Below are 17,160 nucleotides of genomic sequence, written 5' to 3'. Positions count from 1 at the left end.
AAGGAATGGTGGGATACCTCACATTCCAGGAGGCTTGGTGTGGGGAACAGAAGGTATTAAAGTCTTAGGAGTCTTCTTGGGTTCAGAAAATTATAGGAAAAAGAACTGGGAAGGGATGCTGAATAAGGTGTTAGCTAAGTTGTCTAAATGGAATTGGCTATTACCTGAACTATCCTATAGGGGTAGAGTCCTGGTCATAAACAATTTGGCTGCATCCATGTTTTCAGAAAGTTTGAGGAACTGTCTAATTAGAGCTGGATGTACTAAAGTTAAGAATCTAAGAGACGCAAACGGATGGAAAACTCAGGAAACACTGCAGAAGAACACTGGAATACATTATAGGCGCGTTGTATCTCAGGTGCTGAAGGTAGTGAATGCAGCTTTACCAGGAGTCTGCAGAGAAGCGTTAGGACTTCAACAAGTGTAAGAGGAGGAGAAAAAACTGTGCATTTCCATTGATTTATGTGTCTGCAGCGACATTGGAGGAGTTTAAGGAAGATAGCGGCATGATTTTGTCTTTTAAAACACCTGAATTGGGGGTGTTTCAGGACATTACTAAAAAAGCACTTTAATCTGTGTGTGTCAAAATGTATCACTGGCGTGTTCTTGAAAAAGTCAAGACTTGGAGGTGGTCAGAATTGTTTGGGCCAGACTTTGGTGGCTGCTGGAGATCTCTGTACAAATCTCCTATAGAGAAACGTACAGCAGATTTACAGTGGCGGCTAATTCATGGTATTATAGCTACGAACAGACACGTGGCGAACCTGAATTCAGAAGTTGGGAAAAATTGTTCTTTCTGTGGAATAGAAGAAACTGTGGATTATTTATTTATTCAATGTAAGAGGTTAGGAGGTCTTTTTCGTATTTTAAAAAGTTGGTTTGAAGGCTTTGGTGTAGAATTTTCAGGTCTACCTGGCCAAGGTGCTCAAAGAGCTGCACGTGGACAGTGCTGTCCCAGAGGTTTTGCAGGAGGACCAGGAAGTATGTTCCTCTCATTCCCCTCTTCCCTTGCTAGTTTTCACGCAGAGTCATTTTGTGCCTAAAAGAGTACATATGTTCTTAACCTTAATGGATTATCTATATCACTGCATTTTCTAAATCAAACAAAAAAAGAAAGTGCTTCTGAAAATATGACTGAAGGACAGGGCAAAATAACACCACAAGAAATGGGTCAACTCATACAAAAATATAAGGCAATTTTGATTAAAAAAAAAACACCAGCTGCATCAGGAGTTGACAAGGGAGATGACACAGCTGCATCATGGCCCTTTTCACACTAAAGGAAGAGGTATTGTGTAAGAGGCACTCCTTACGGGGTTTCTTCTCATGTGCTGTGTGCCTCCATGTCCCTGGCCTCTTTCACTATGGGCCAGGGCTATCAAGCAACTCTGCCTTGTCTCTCAATGAGCAGTGTGGGCCAGAACATGGACATATTTTTGTGTCAGAGGAGTCTGGAGTCATGTACCGAGCCAGAGAAACAAGTGAACACACCAATAACCCTGGCTCTGTGTTCACTTACAGCCTAGAGCTGGATTGAGGGGAACAGCTTGTGGTATCTGTAGCACTGGGCACAGGATTCCCCATTTGCTTTGATACAGATGTGACATCCATAAAAGGAACCACTGATCGTTAAAAAAAGCTAGATGTCCAACCGTCTCTAATCTTGCACCCTAAATGTTTGGGCCATTTAACACTTGTTGTGTTACATGTCTTATTACCTCTGCTACTCAATGAATGAGCGTAAGCAACCAGTGGTTTTGGGAATATCTAATGCCCTAGACACGACACACCAGGAGGTTAAACTGGCCAGCCAAAAAAAAAAAAAAGACCAGTCCGAGGTGAAACCGCGTTTTTCTAGAAAATCATACTATTGTAGTAATTATATATATATAACCAGGTGGCGTCAGTGAGCTGATTTTAACCTAGCGTTAATTCACTCTGGGCATCTTTCTTTCTTTCTTTCTTTCTTTCTTTCTTTCTTTCTATTTATTTCGTTTTGCAGTCTCTACTAATGAGCCTCCACACTAGCTTTGCCATTGATTTACCAATATATGTTATATGGTTGCATCAACTGAATGAAACTTATTAAGCCAACAGTTATTTTTTTTTTAAAAAGTTATTTTTTTTTTTTTACAGTTTTTTTTATTTTATTTTTTTTTTATTTTTTTTAAATAATCTGAGAAATTGTTAAAATCCTCTGTTCATCTTTGGAACCCAAATTAAGATATTTTGTATTAAATAAAACCTGGTCTACAATAGAAGATGCACTGAATTGCTCTCAAGATCTTAAATGTAAAGTTACTTAGAGGTCAGTTAGACATTCACCATAATGCAGGTGAAATACAAGGCCACAAATAACAAAGGTAAGAAGAGCAGTGGCACATCAACAGAAACAGTGAAGCTTGGTGATCTCAAAGAAAAAGCAGCTGAGGAAAACAGAAGGAGTGGTGAGAATATGAGGAATTATAGACAAACAGGGCCAAAGCAGAAAAAGGCAAGAAAGAGGGCAATTGAGAGGGTTAGCCAGAACACCAAGAGGCTTAGTGAGCAAGGAAAGGACTGGATAAATAACAAATTATGGAGAAAAGTGGGAATATTTTCAGCAGCGATCATTTATTTATTTATTTTTTTAATTTTTATTTAATAAATGTAACGTTACAATGTGTGGTTAGTCTGTAGCGCAGCCTGTGGACAGCCCACAGTAGAAAACACCCTCTCTGATGTCACAGATGTCCCTGGAATAAAGAGATAACGTCTTGCTAGAGTGGCCAGCTTTGGGAAGGCAATAACCGAGCAGGAAGTTAGAGGCTAGTTCTCAAGGAGTTTGTCTGTTCCTTTTACTGAATATTTTCGGGTTAAAGCATAATTTTAACAGATTCAGCACATTCATATGCATTTGCTTTCCAAGTAATGCATTTAAAAAAGTAATCTTACAGTGCTACTTCATCTGTCTCTGATTTTGAATAAGCAGAAATCTGTAAGAAATGCATCGTTCTGTAGATAAATGACGAAATTGTACTGTTATTTTCATCACAAACAAAATTTTCAGAGCATAATGCAGCAATTATACCTTTTTTTAATGCTGACAATGTTATTAGTTTGGCGTGTGGTAAGGATAAAAAAAGTTTGCACACAATAGCCTAAGACACTTTGAAACCCTCCTGTTATTTTATTTATTATTTTAATATAGGCTTCGTTATGAACATAACAATGAAATACACTGAAATACTTTATCCACGGAGTGAAGGCGGAGCGGTGTTTCTGGTATCATAGCACGCGGAGCAGAGTGATTATAAAATGCTCAGAGCAGAGGGAATTTGTTGTCAAAAATTGTTGTCCCTCATTTTTGGTCATACAGATAAAAGTAATCAATCTTTCGACGTTTATTTGTGTGCACTCCGAATAACAACAAAACGCAGTGCTTTTGTAAAATAATTAGGCCAAAGCAAACAAGATGCAGTTTCTGCCATCTGGGTCATGTGAACTTGAGCGTGACCCAGGTTAGCATGGATGATTTACATGAAATTTAATGTGTGTGCAATATGTATATATAGGGGGATGCGTGGGATTTCCCCCTTTTTGGTCAATTATTTCCCTGCCTCTGCTTAATTATTTTATATCCCCGGTGGGGATAAATTTATTCCCCCCCCTCAAAGTGATCCATGCTACTACACTATTGGCGAGATGGATCACAAAACTTATCACGGATCTGTGGTTTGATTAAAGTCAATTTTATTTTATTAAATACAATTTTTATATTTATATTTTATATTTATATTTATTAAATGAGCTACTTTGGCTGGCGCGCAGCCTCTCTGTATTCACCACTCTGCAGACTTGCTCAATGTCCCGCCCACAGCTCTATCTGATTGGTTACACCTCACAAGTGATAGCCTATCAACACTTGCGAGACGGTTGAAGCCGGTCCGCTAGGCAGTGGAGTTGCTAACTTGGCTACTTTGTCGCTAGATTTAGTGCCTTTTTTTCTAAAAAAGTGACTAGCGACAAATCTAGTGACTTTTTGGACAATCATTATTTAGTCTCTGAGACTCTCTGGTGCTGCCGTACGAGCGTGAGGTCTCTCTCTCTCCCAGCACAAGCCTCTCTCTCTGTATATGCTGTGTTCAGTGAGCACAGAGAGGAACAGCACTTTCAGTAAAAAAAAAAATATGTATAAGGAGCAACGCGAGCAACTCGCATTTAAGCTTTCGCTTCGGAGCCGAGCACATCGCTTGCTGCAATCACCGGAGTGTTTACAAGCAAGAGCTGGTGTTGGTGTGTTGGTGCGATTCAGCGGTTCGTCTGGGTTTCCTGCGACAGCTCTCGCGTTCCCCTGAGCGCTTCAACACCTTTAAAAGAGACAATTTCTCTCACAAAAGAGATACGGGCAGATTTGCGTCTTTTTTAAAGATGTAATTTCGCCCGTGTGTTTCTGGGTGCGGTCGATATATCGCTTCTCGTGACGGTCACGATCGTTGTGTCACGTGTCTGGGCTTCCAGCACGCTGAGACTGCGTTCGTGGATGGCTCATGTTCTCATTGCGGGGACATGACCATCTCGGCATTGAGATCGAGACTCGATTACCTTAAAAGGTATAGAGTCCCCTCTGCCACACCCCGTTCTAGCTCTTCTTCTTGTAAGAGGGCTACTTCGGCTGGTGGCCAGGGTGATCTGAGGGTTACCGTGTGGGCTTCCCCGACGAGCGAACCTCCTCGGGCCACACCCCCCTCACATATGCCGCAGCCAGTCGAGTTCCCAGATGAGTTTGCTGGACCCTCTCAGGCTCCTGACATCTCATTCGGGGCTCGCGAAGAGGACCGTATGTCGATCGCCGCATCACAAGGCGGGCTTGAGTCCTCGGGAGATGAGGGTTCGGCTGCGTTACCTCCCTCAGGAGTGCCAGCGTTGTCCAAGTCCAATCCCGAGCTGACGGCCGTGCTTTCCCGGGCAGCGGAGAGCATCGGGCTTGAGTGGATTCCTCCACCTTGTCCTGAGCGCTCGAGGCTGGATGATTGGTTCCTGGGGGCTGCTCATGCGGATCGCCAGCACCCCCCTCTGGTTCCTTTCTTCCCGGAAGTGCACCAGAAAGTAACTAGTTCATGGAAGGCACCTTTAACTGCTCGAAACCGTTCTGGTTCTTCCTCCGCCTTCACTGCCCTCGATGGCGGGGCAGCCAAGGGGTATGCTGGGATTCCCCCGGTGGAGTGTTCTGTTGCGATGCAACTGTGACCACAGAGCGCCTCCGCTTGGCGTGGTGGTCCCAAGCTGCCCTCCAAGGCCTTTAAGTTCTCATCCACGCTTGTGGCCAAGACTTACAGAGCTGCGGGCCAGGCTGCTTCTGCCCTGCATGCCATGGCCTCACTTCAGGTCTATCAGGCCAAGCTGCACGAGGGCGGTGCTGACCCAGCGGTTTTGCAGGAGGCGCGCACTGCTACCAACCTCGCTCTCCAGGCGACGAAGGTCATTGCGCGCTCCTTGGGTCAGGTGATGTCCACTTTGGTGGTCCAGGAGCGCCACCTATGGCTGAACCTGGCAGACATGAGGGACGCTATGCCTCCCATGCCGGGGCTGTCTGCTCCACCACGCTGCCCCACTGTGGGTACGCCTGTAGTCCCCTTGACCCCGCTGGTTTGGTTCCTGGGAGCCTGGCTAGAGCTCCCCAGGCCTTCCCGCTGGCTCATCCGGATACTCAGGCTCGGCTATGCGATTCAGTTCGCCCGGCGTCCCCCCAGGTTGGGTAACGATGGTGGGCAAAGATGCCCCTGTCATGCGCGCGGAGGTCACGACCCTGCTGGCAAAGGGCGTGATAGAGATGCTAACGCCCAAGCGCATTTTCGAATGCATTCGTCCAATGGATTGGTTTTCAGCGATCGACCTGAAGGACGCATACTTTCATGTCTCCATTCTTCCTCGACACAGACTGTTTCTTCGGTTTGCTTTCGAGGGGCAGGCATATCAGTACAAGGTTCTCCCACTCGGGTTGGCCCTGTCTCCCCGCGTCTTTACGAAGGTCACGGAGGGAGTCCTGGCTCCTCTCAGGGAACAAGGTGTCCGTATCCTCAACTACCTCGACGACTGGCTGATCCTAGCTCACTCTCGAGAGCGGTTGTGCGAGCACAGGGATCTGGTGCTCAGACATCTCGCCCTTCACACTTTCCCTTCTGCTGGCCTCCGTAACAGACAAAGAGCTGGTCTGAGGTCCTAAGGCACCGAGTTCTGTCCACGTAGGTGCGGAGCGCACGTACTGGACAGAGCAGTGCCAGGGCTGGGTCTGCCTCCTCCAGGGGCAGCGCTTGCAAGTTCACCACCTGATTCCTAAACGGAGTGGTGGGAACTTTGGGCACGTACCCAGGCCGGGGTCTCAAGATAACATGAGAGTTAGCCGGCCCGAATTCCATGCACGCTTCGTCAACTGAAAATGCCTGCAGGTCCCCGACCCTCTTCACCGAAGCCAAAGTCGTCAGGAGCGCAGTTTTCAAAGATAAAAACTTTAGCTCTACTGAGAGCAAGGGTTCGAAGGGAGCTCTCTGCAGTGCTGATAGAACCACTGCAAGGTCCCAAGAGGGGACTTGCTGAGGGCGAGGCGGATTGAGCCTCCTTGCTCCTCTCAGGAACCTGATGATCAGATCGTGCCTTCCAAGAGACTTACCTCCAACAGGGTCATGGTGAGCCGAAATGGCAGCCACATAGACCTTGAGGGTGGAAGGAGACAGCCTTTGTTCCAACCCCTCCTGAAGAAAGGAAACGAGAGCATTGGCTATTAGTTATTGTTCAGCATTTCTGTTGCATACTTTAGGTATTTGTATTGGTTTGATCTCATTTCTGTTTGTCTTTATTCTTTGTTACAGTTTTACAGTACAATAAGTACAGTTTCTTCGTGGAACTCAACAAAAGTTATGCCTTGTGTTTTTTTTTTTTTTTTTTTTTTTTTTTTTTTTTGGAGAGCTTTGCAGTGTTAGCTAACTGTCAAGCTTTGAAGAAGCAACTCATTTCAAGGACAGTATAGTGAAAGGACAGGTGCACGGCGGGCACACTTGAACAAGGTTCTGTGCAGCAGCAATGAGTCTATGGTCAGGCAAACAGTACCAGCCATCTTCACATAATGGGAGTGTGAAAAAACAGCAAGAAGCTTATCAAAGTACTGTTGCATGTGCAAAGTCAATACAGTCACATGCTCGGGCTAAGGCAGAGGCTACCCATGCTGAACTTCTCTTTGCAAAAGAAGAAGCCAGAATTATAAAGCAAAAAGCTGACCTTGAAGCGAGTCTCCATATATTAAAAAGTTGCTGCTGCAACAGCTGAAGCAGCTGCATATGAAGAAGATAAGTCTATCAAGAGTGAACTTAGTCCAGAGTTATTAGAGTTACCTATCAGTTCAGCTCAATGCACCTCTGAATATGAGGCAGCACTCAGAAGCACACCCTGGGGAAGTTCCATTGAAGGTTGATCCACTAGTCTGCCACAAGATGGAGCGTGCAAAGTGTGAAATGGCCATGAAGGATGCAGATATTCATCATTATGAGAAAAACAGAAATGTTGAAAGCAGAAAAGCTCATGTCAAACAACCACAACAAAAATAGGCAAGAGAGTGATTTCATCCTCAAAGGAAGCCTTTATCTGAGACTCAAGGTGTGAAAGATGTAACAAAATACCTTATTCACAGGGAAATGTTGAGTGCAGGTCTCCTGAAATTTGATGATCACCCTGAGGACCACTGGGCATGGAAGGCATCATTTCAAAGTGCCATCCAAGATCTAAACCTTACATCGAGGGAAGAACTGGATTTAATAACAAAATGCCTTTGTGAGGAGTCTACAGAGCAGGCAAAGAGGACTCGCTCTGTGCATGTGTTCAACCCAACAGCAGAAGACTAGAAGAATGTTATGGATCATCAGAAGCAGTAGAACATGCTCTGCTGAAAAAGGTTGATGATTTACCTAAACTCACCAACAAAGATAATAGGGAGTTAGGTGACATTTTTCAGGAGATAGAGTGTGCTAAAGAGGGAGGATATTTACCTGGCTTGTCATATTTGGACACAGCTCATGGAGTAAATCCCATCGTGGAGAAATTACCTTACAGCTTGCAAGAGAAATGGGTAGCCACAGATCCACATATTAGGATGATAATGGAGTCACATTTCCACCTTTTCATTTCTTCTCCAGCTTTGTTAGACAACAAGTACGAGTGAAAAATGATCCCAGTTTTGCCTTTACATCCTCCAGCACGCAAGGCTGGAAAATTTAGAAATACACAAGAAGTGGCAACAGAGCTTCTGTGACTGTACACAAAACAAATGTTCCACAAGATTCTATGACTATTCAATGTAGCTCTGGTTAGAAGATAATGGAAAGTCCTGATAAGTCCTGCCGGCAGCCATATCACCCTGGAGCCCATGACCGGTTGCCCACTGAAGCTAAGCAGGGCTGAGCCTGGTCAGTACCTGGATGGGAGACCTCCTGAGAAAACTAGGTTGCTGCTGGTAGAGGTGCTAGTGAGGCCAGCAGGGGGTACACACCCTGTGGTCTGTGTGGGTCATAGCGCACAGTGTAGTGATGGGGACACTATACTGTCAACAAGCACCGTCCTTCGGATGAGGCGTTAAACCGAGGTCCTGACTCTCTGTGGTCATTAAAAATTGCAGGATGTCTTTCGAAAAGAGTAGAGGTGTGACCTCGTCATCCTGGCTAAATTCGCCCATTAGCCTTTGACCATCATGGCCTCCTAACAATCCCCATATCTGCTGATTGGCTTCATCACTCTGTCTCCTCTCCACCAGTAAGCTGGTGTGTGGTGGGAGTTCTGGCGCACTATGGCTGCCGTCGCATTATCCAGGTGGATGCTGCACACTGGTGGTGGATGAGGAGATACCCCCTGAATATGTAAGCGCTTTGAGTGCCTAGAAAAGCGCTATATAAATGTAAAGAATTATTATTATTATAAGCTATGTCCCATTCATTAAAAGTCCCACCCGCTAACAAATGCAGGAGCTTCAGAACTAAACATATTGACGAAAGAAAATCATTCCTGAAGGAGATGCGTATTTGTTTCAGATGTTGTGGGTCAGTACAGCATATGGCAAAAGACTGCAGAGTGGCACTTAAATGTCTGGAGTGTAACAGTGTAGCAGAAATGAGTCGAACCAGACAAATCAAAGAGTCTATCAGAGCTGTGTGCATTGAAACGAGAGCCGAACTCCTCAGGAAGTCATAAATCAGTTCTAGTGCCACAAGAACCAATCAAGATAACCAACCAACCAACTTGTTCACACAACAGCTTTCAACATTAACACCAATAGAACAAGAACATAGAACAATTATTGACAATTTTAATTCGAAGAAGAGATTGTCAAATTTATTGTTCGTGATTGAAATGCAATGCTGGACATCACATGTAAACCCAGGAGATCAAGTTAAATACTTGCATTGACTTCCCCCCAGCCAGCAAAACCAGACTGAAATTCCTAAGGGGGAAGGGCTTTAAACCTTTGTCTTCACAGAAAAGTCCCATTGCCAGAGAATGGCAAAGAAACTGCTTTTTATACATTATATATGGACCAGAATGAACTCAAAAAGACTTCTAAATGAATCGTTCCATTGCTTAACTCCATATTCATTTATGTGTAACCCACACATTTGACTATCATGTATAATCACTTATTGTGTATGTCTTTTGATAACTATAGGATACATAGTCATGTCTAGTATTGACATAATCGAATTTTCTCGCTTGATATTGTCCTGACAATCATTTATTTGTAAAATATATCATAATTGTGTTATAGGAATCATGTCCAAATTTAGATCCTGTGAGGCAAGAACCATATGCTTGGTAAGATAAACAAATGATTTATGACCCCAGACCCAAGACCATATCTGATTGGTCAAGGCAACATTTGAGGGGTGGCCCACAAGGAAGTTTAAATACTTTGGACATCAGTCATGCCTTGCTTTTAGTCTGCTTTTAGTTCCAGCCTTGCTCGTGCTATCAGTCATGCTATTAGTCATGCCTGCTCTTAGCTTTTAGCTTGTAGCTTTGCTACCTAGCTTTAGCTTGTAGCATCTAGCCATGCGGTTAGTCATCATTGTTCTTTGAGCGCGGTTCCAGCGTGCCTGCCTGCTGCTACTATGCCACAATGAGAAGGAACACAACCTAGTCTCGTCAAACTTTATTTATTTTCTTTTCCGTTTGAGAGTTTTGTATTCTGAGTTAAGTTTTGTAACGTCCATTCAACTTCAACCAGCGAACACGACTCTGCACTTTCAGCCAACGCCCAACTACCCAAGACGTCACTTCAGAGACTAAACTTCCAGCCAATCAACGACCTCGGGATAGCCCTTTCACCGAGGCTCCTTCTTCACAGGAGATGCAAGTAACTTTACCTCCAGACTGTGACCTTTACCGGTGTATCTAATATAATTTTAACCTCATTGAGGAACTCAATGCGAGCGCTAATTATGTGATTGATGGTTGTTCATGTTTATGCAATTTAACGTATTGCTGTAAACTTGGGATTCCATATTTCCATTCTCTTAAACTCATCTTTCCCTAACTTTCGACCTTCCTGCAACTTGTATGAATGTGTGTGTGTGTGCGTGCGTTTATGTGTTAGATTAGTTTATATGTCTTAGATTTATCTAATAAAGCCTTATTCATATTGAAAAGAGAAGTTGTCACGGTAGGGTTTAGGAGAAACACAAAGAGAGGGTTGGATCCAAATGCAGGTAAGGGTTTTATTTAAACAGAAGGGTAAATACAAAATAAACAGTCATGAGAGACAAACAAAACCAAAAGAGGGAACCGGATGAAACGGGGAACTCGGAAGAACAAGAAGGTAGAGGAAGTCTCGGGGAACGAGAGCATGAGACACATAGGGTAAGGACTCCATAAAGACGACAGAGAAAGACAGCTCTATATAGGGAGACTAATGACTAAGAATAGTCAACACCTGTGCGATTTAATTGGAGTGCAATTACTGTGACGACATGACCAGACAAGCGGAATTAAAGTGCCTATGGTGAAGTGCCTAAGGAGAAGTGCGCTCACTAGGGGACACCCAGGAAACAGAGACTGATAGCGTGACATTACCCCCTCCCCTACGGAGCAGCTACCAGATGCTCCACCTGAAACCCCGGAAAACCCAACAGAAAAAGAGGTAGGAGGGAGGTGAAGCGGAGGCGGACTAGGGGGAGGGACGGAGGGTCAGAAAACAGAGACAAACAACCAGGTGGAATGGAGAGACAGAGACAAAGACAGGACAACCAGGTAAAATGGAAGAAAAGAGACGGAACAACCAGACGTGATGGAAAGGCAGAGACAGGAAGGTGTAACACAAAACAAGGAGTCCAGGAGGGTGGTGGACCGGCGGAAGGAAAGAGGGGAGGGACGGAGGGCCAGGTCCAACGGAGGAAAATAGAAAAAACAAAAAACAAATGAAAACAAAAACATTGGTAAATGGAGGACATTAGGTGATGCCCACCCGGGCGGAACAGAGGGCCATCACACCCATGTGGTCAAAGCAGAAGCCCCCCCAGGGCGGAGCGGAAGGCCACCACCTCCACGTGGTCGCGGCCGAAGTCCCCCAGGGCGGAGCGGGTGACCACCACGTCCTCTTGGTCACCGCCGGAGTCCCCCAGGGCGGAGCGGATGACCACCACGTCCTCATGGTCACCGTCGGAGTCCCCCAGGGCGAAGTGGTCTCGGGCACTGCATCGGGAACGGCCTCCGGCACCGCATCGGGAACGGTTTCGGGCCCCGCCTCGGTCTCCGGAACCGCAACGGACACCGCCTCGGCTTCGGGCCCCGCCTCGGCCTCCGGAAAAGCATCGGACACCGCCTCGGCCTTGGACACCGCCTCGGCCTCCGGAACAGCATCGGGCACCGCCTCGGGCACCGCCTCGGCACCGGCCTCTGGAACAGCCTCGGGCACCGCCTCGGGCACCGCCTCGGCCTCGGGAACAGCATTGGCCTCGGGAACAGCATCGGGCTCCGCCTCGGCATCGGGCACCGCCTCGGCCTCGGCCTCTGGAACAGCCTCGGGAACAGCATCGGCCTCGGGAACAGCATCGGCCTCGGCCTCTGGAACAGCATCGGGCTCCGCCTCGGCATCGGGCACCGCCTCGGGAACTGCGTCGGGCACCGCCTCGGGAACTGCGTCGGGCACCGCCTCGGGAACTGCGTCGGGCACCGCCTCGGGAACAGCGTCGGGCACCGCCTCGGGAACAGCATCGGGCACCTCCTCGGGAACAGCCTCGGGAACTGCATCGAGCACCGTCTCGGGAACTGCATCGGGCACCGCCTCGGGAACAGCATCGGGCACCGCCTCGGGAACAGCATCGGGCACCTCCTCGGGAACAGCCTCGGGAACTGCAACGAGCACCGCCTCGGGAACTGCATCGGGCACCGCCTCGGGAACTGCATCGGGCACCGCCTCGGGAACTGCATCGGGCACCGCCTCGGGAACTGCATCGGGCACCGCCTCGGGAACAGCATCGGGCACCGCCTCGGGAACTGCATCGGGCACCGCCTCGGGAACTGCATCGGGCACCGCCTCGGGAACTGCATCGGGCACCGCCTCGGGAACTGCATCGGGCACCGCCTCGGGAACTGCATCGGGCACCGCCTCGGGAACAGCCTCGGGCACCGCCTCGGGAACTGCATCGGGCACCGCCTCGGGAACTGCATCGGGCACCTCCTCGGGAACAGCCTCGGGAACTGCATCGAGCACCGCCTCGGGAACTGCATCGGGCACCGCCTCGGGAACTGCATCGGGCACCGCCTCGGGAACAGCATCGGGCACCGCCTCGGGAACAGCATCGGGCACCTCCTCGGGAACAGCCTCGGGAACTGCATCGAGCACCGTCTCGGGAACTGCATCGGGCACCGCCTCGGGAACTGCGTCGGGCACCGCCTCGGGAACTGCGTCGGGCACCGCCTCGGGAACAGCATCGGGCACCGCCTCGGGAACAGCATCGGGCACCGCCTCGGGAACAGCATCGGGCACCGCCTCGGGAACAGCATCGGGCACCGCCTCGGGAACAGCATCGGGCACCTCCTCAGGCACCGCCTCGGGAACTGCATCGGGCACCGCCTCGGGAACTGCATCGGGCACCGCCTCGAGAACTGCATCGGGCACCGCCTCGGGAACTGCATCGGGCACCGCCTCGGGAACTGCATCGAGCACCGTCTCGGGAACTGCATCGGGCACCGCCTCGGGAACTGCATCGGGCACCGCCTCGGGAACTGCATCGGGCACCGCCTCGGGAACTGCATCGGGCACCGCCTCGGGAACAGCCTCGGGCACCGCCTCGGGAACTGCATCGGGCACCGCCTCGGGAACAGCATCGGGCACCGCCTCGGGAACAGCATCGGGCACCTCCTCGGGAACAGCCTCGGGAACTGCATCGAGTACCGTCTCGGGAACTGCATCGGGCACCGCCTCGGGCTCCGGAACAGCAGCGGGCACCGCCTCGGGAACAGCCTCAGCCACCACCTCCGAAACAGCCGCGGGCACCGCATCGGGAATGGCCTCATGGATGGCAGCGGCCCGCTCGGGAACGTTCTCCGGGTCCTGAGGAACAGTAGCTGCCTGTCTCCTCCTCCGCCCTCTACGATGGAGAGTCGGTGGCGTTGAGTCGGCCATCTTGTGCTGTGGTGCTGGGCTGGCAGCCATCCTGGGCTGTGGCGCTAGGCTGGCGGCCATCTTGGGCTGTGGCGCTAGGCTGGCGGCCATCTTGGGCTGTGGCACTAGGCTGGCGGCCATCTTGAGCTGTGGCGCTAGGCTGGCGGCCATCTTGGGCTGTGGCGCTAGGCTGGCGGCCATCTTGGGCTGTGGCGCTAGGCTGGCGGCCATCCTGGGTTGTGGGGCTGGGCTGGCGGCCATCCTGTGCTGTGGGACCGAGCTGGCGGCCATCCTGTGTTGTGGCGCTGAGCTGGCGGCCATTTGGTGCCGCTGCACAGGACTGGCGGCCATCTGGTACCACGGCGCTGGCTCAGCCGATCTGTATCTCTCCTCTCCTCTCGGGACATCCTGGGGAAACGGCAGCCCCCATCCGAATCTCGGTTCGATGGGAGGCCACAGTGGCGATCGCTGCCGGACCTCCTCTCGACCGCCTGCTCCGGAGCGACCTCCCCTGGTCCCCCGGAACACCACCAGGCGAGAGCCCTCAAAACCATTTTGCTTGCTGGCTGATGAAGACATGGCAGCAGACATACCGCTGGATCCTAGATGGATGGAGTCCTTCTGTCACGGTAGGGTTTAGGAGAAACACAAAGAGAGGGTTGGATCCAAATGCAGGTAAGGGTTTTATTTAAACAGAAGGGTAAATACAAAATAAACAGTCATGAGAGACAAACAAAACCAAAAGAGGGAACCGGATGAAACGGGGAACTCGGAAGAACAAGAAGGTAGAGGAAGTCTCGGGGAACGAGAGCATGAGACACATAGGGTAAGGACTCCATAAAGACGACAGAGAAAGACAGCTCTATATAGGGAGACTAATGACTAAGAATAGTCAACACCTGTGCGATTTAATTGGAGTGCAATTACTGTGACGACATGACCAGACAAGCGGAATTAAAGTGCCTATGGTGAAGTGCCTAAGGAGAAGTGCGCTCACTAGGGGACACCCAGGAAACAGAGACTGATAGCGTGACAGAAGTATCTTGTGTTTTGTGCTTACAAGTTAATGTCTTAAACTGCCGATCTTGTTACTGTGCAAATTGATAGTGTTTTCACTATAGTTTGGATATTAGTATCCAGCGCAGATTTGATGTTAAACGGCTCGTTCACTGAACCGCAGGCGCGTCTCCGTGAACAGCTGTGAAACAGTGATTCTGTTCAAATTCCCTTTAAAATCTTAAATGATTCCCTTTGAGCTAAATTGACCTGTTTCCCTTACAACAGTGAGAAACAAATCTCAGCGCTACATCCTGGTCCTCCTCCCACTACTACAGCAAGCCAAGAAGCTGACAAAGATGATGGCGGGGAGGTGAGTGGAAATGCTTTGATACCTGCCTCTGGCTTGCTTAGTTGGGGTCACTTCATCAACAGCAATATTATTGATTGATTGCAAATAAATGCACAGACACTATTTAAACTGAACAGAGATGACATCACTGAATTCAATGATGAACTGACTTTATCTGGCACTTTGTCGTTTTCTTAATGAATGCTGTTCAGTTGCTTTGACGCAATGTATTTTGTTTAAAGCACTATATAATTAAAGATGACTTGACTTGACCAGTGACATCTAAATGCACCAAAATATGCAGCAATTCAGATGGTCAACATTCCTGCTCCAAAATCAGTCCAGTGATAGTGTATCCTGCTGCAAAAAGAGAGGAAGGAAAGAAAATGTATGCAGTGCTAGACGAACAGAGTAATAAGTCCAAAATCCAAATTCTTTCATCTTTTTAACATAACAACCACATCAGACCCATACACACTGAAAACTTGTGCAGGGGTAACCAAAGCAATGGGCAGAAGAGCTACAAACTTGATGATTGAATCCATGGATGGCAAAATACAATTACCACTACCAAGTTTAATTGACTTTGACATGATTCCTGACAACCGTACAGAGATACCATCTCCTGAGGTGGCACGTTGTCACCCACACCTACAGCGAGTTGCTGAGAGGATTCCTCCTGTGGATCCAGACACTCCCATCCTCATACTCTTGGGAAGAGATACATGTATCCTGCGGGTGCACAAGTTGAGACAGCAAATCAACGGACCCCACAGTGCTCCTTATGCACAAAGGCTAGACCTGAGATGGGTCATCATGGGTGACATCTGCCTAGGAACAAATCACAAGCAATCAAATGTTAATGTCCTGAAAACACATGTGCTCAGTAACGGCCGCACATCTTTTCATAGCCCATGCCCTAACAAAATCTTGGTTAAGGAGACTTTCAGCAGTCATCACATCTCAGCTGTTCTCCAGCCTCTTGTACACAGGAAGAGTGCTTTAGTAGTAGTATAGACATGTTGGGATCTGCTGTTTTTGAAAGAACCCGGGAAGATGAAAAATCAGCACTTTCAGTGGATGAAAATTTTTTTTTTTTTAATTGATGGACTGAGAAGTCTATCAAAATGAAGAAAACAGCTGGGTGGCGCCATTACCATTCCGCTCCACCAGACAGTCCCTTCCAAGTAACAGAGAGCAAGCAATGATGCATCTTTATTCTCTCAGGATAACACCGGACAGAAAACCGGACATGAAAAAGCAGTACTTCATACAGAAATTGTTAGAAAACGAGCATTCAGAGCCTGCTCCTCCACTGAAGAAACATAAAGAACACTCGTACTTACCGTCATTCAGCGTACCTGACCAGCTAAGAGTGGTATTTGATTCAATTGCTGAATATAAAGGAGTGTCCTTAAACAAAGTACTGCTTATTGGCCCTGATTTGAACAACAACCTTTTGGGGGTCCATCTACATTTCAGAAAATAACTTATTGCATTCACAGCTGATATTAAGCAAATGTTTTAATGTTTTGTTGTTCACAAAGACCATAGAGACTACCTCAGGTTCCTTTGGTATGAAGACAACAATCTCAGCAAGAAGGTGAGGGACTACAGAATGAAAGTCCATGTGTTTGGAAAAAGCCCCTCAATAGCCTTGGCTATTTATTGCATGAGGCGCGCTGCAGCAGAGGGTGAGAGAGAGCATGGGGCTAATGCCAAGTAGTTTGTCATAAGACATTTTTACGTTTGTTTGTTTGTTTATTTATTTAAAAGGGACAATGCACATTAAAGGCGCAATATGTAATTTTTCTGCTTTAAAAATAGCAGAAATCACTATATCTATGTTATATATATATTGTTTAGTTGTGTACTTACATCATCCCGACAGTTTCCACAAACTTTCAAATCCGAAGAAAATTATAGTTTAATTAGAGGACACGGCATGTTTCTCTTCCGTTTTGTCGCCCGTCTATGGCGTCATATAAACTTTGACCCCTCTAGTTTATCTAACTTCCTGCGGAACCGCCAAATACAAAGGTGAACAGAAACAAAGACGAGACGAAGAAGAAAAAGTGGTAGCCTTGATTGAGACTATTATATTTTATATTTATAATATTGGAGTTGCATTTCCAAGATAGAGAGAGCTTCGTGACAATCTGAAACTACAGAGAGATGTCGAACTCGCTTG

The sequence above is a fragment of the Carassius gibelio genome, chromosome B21 (assembly GCF_023724105.1).
Source record: "Carassius gibelio isolate Cgi1373 ecotype wild population from Czech Republic chromosome B21, carGib1.2-hapl.c, whole genome shotgun sequence".
In the NCBI taxonomy this organism is placed as follows: Eukaryota; Metazoa; Chordata; class Actinopteri; order Cypriniformes; family Cyprinidae; genus Carassius; species Carassius gibelio.
This window is presented reverse-complemented; position numbering follows the sequence as displayed.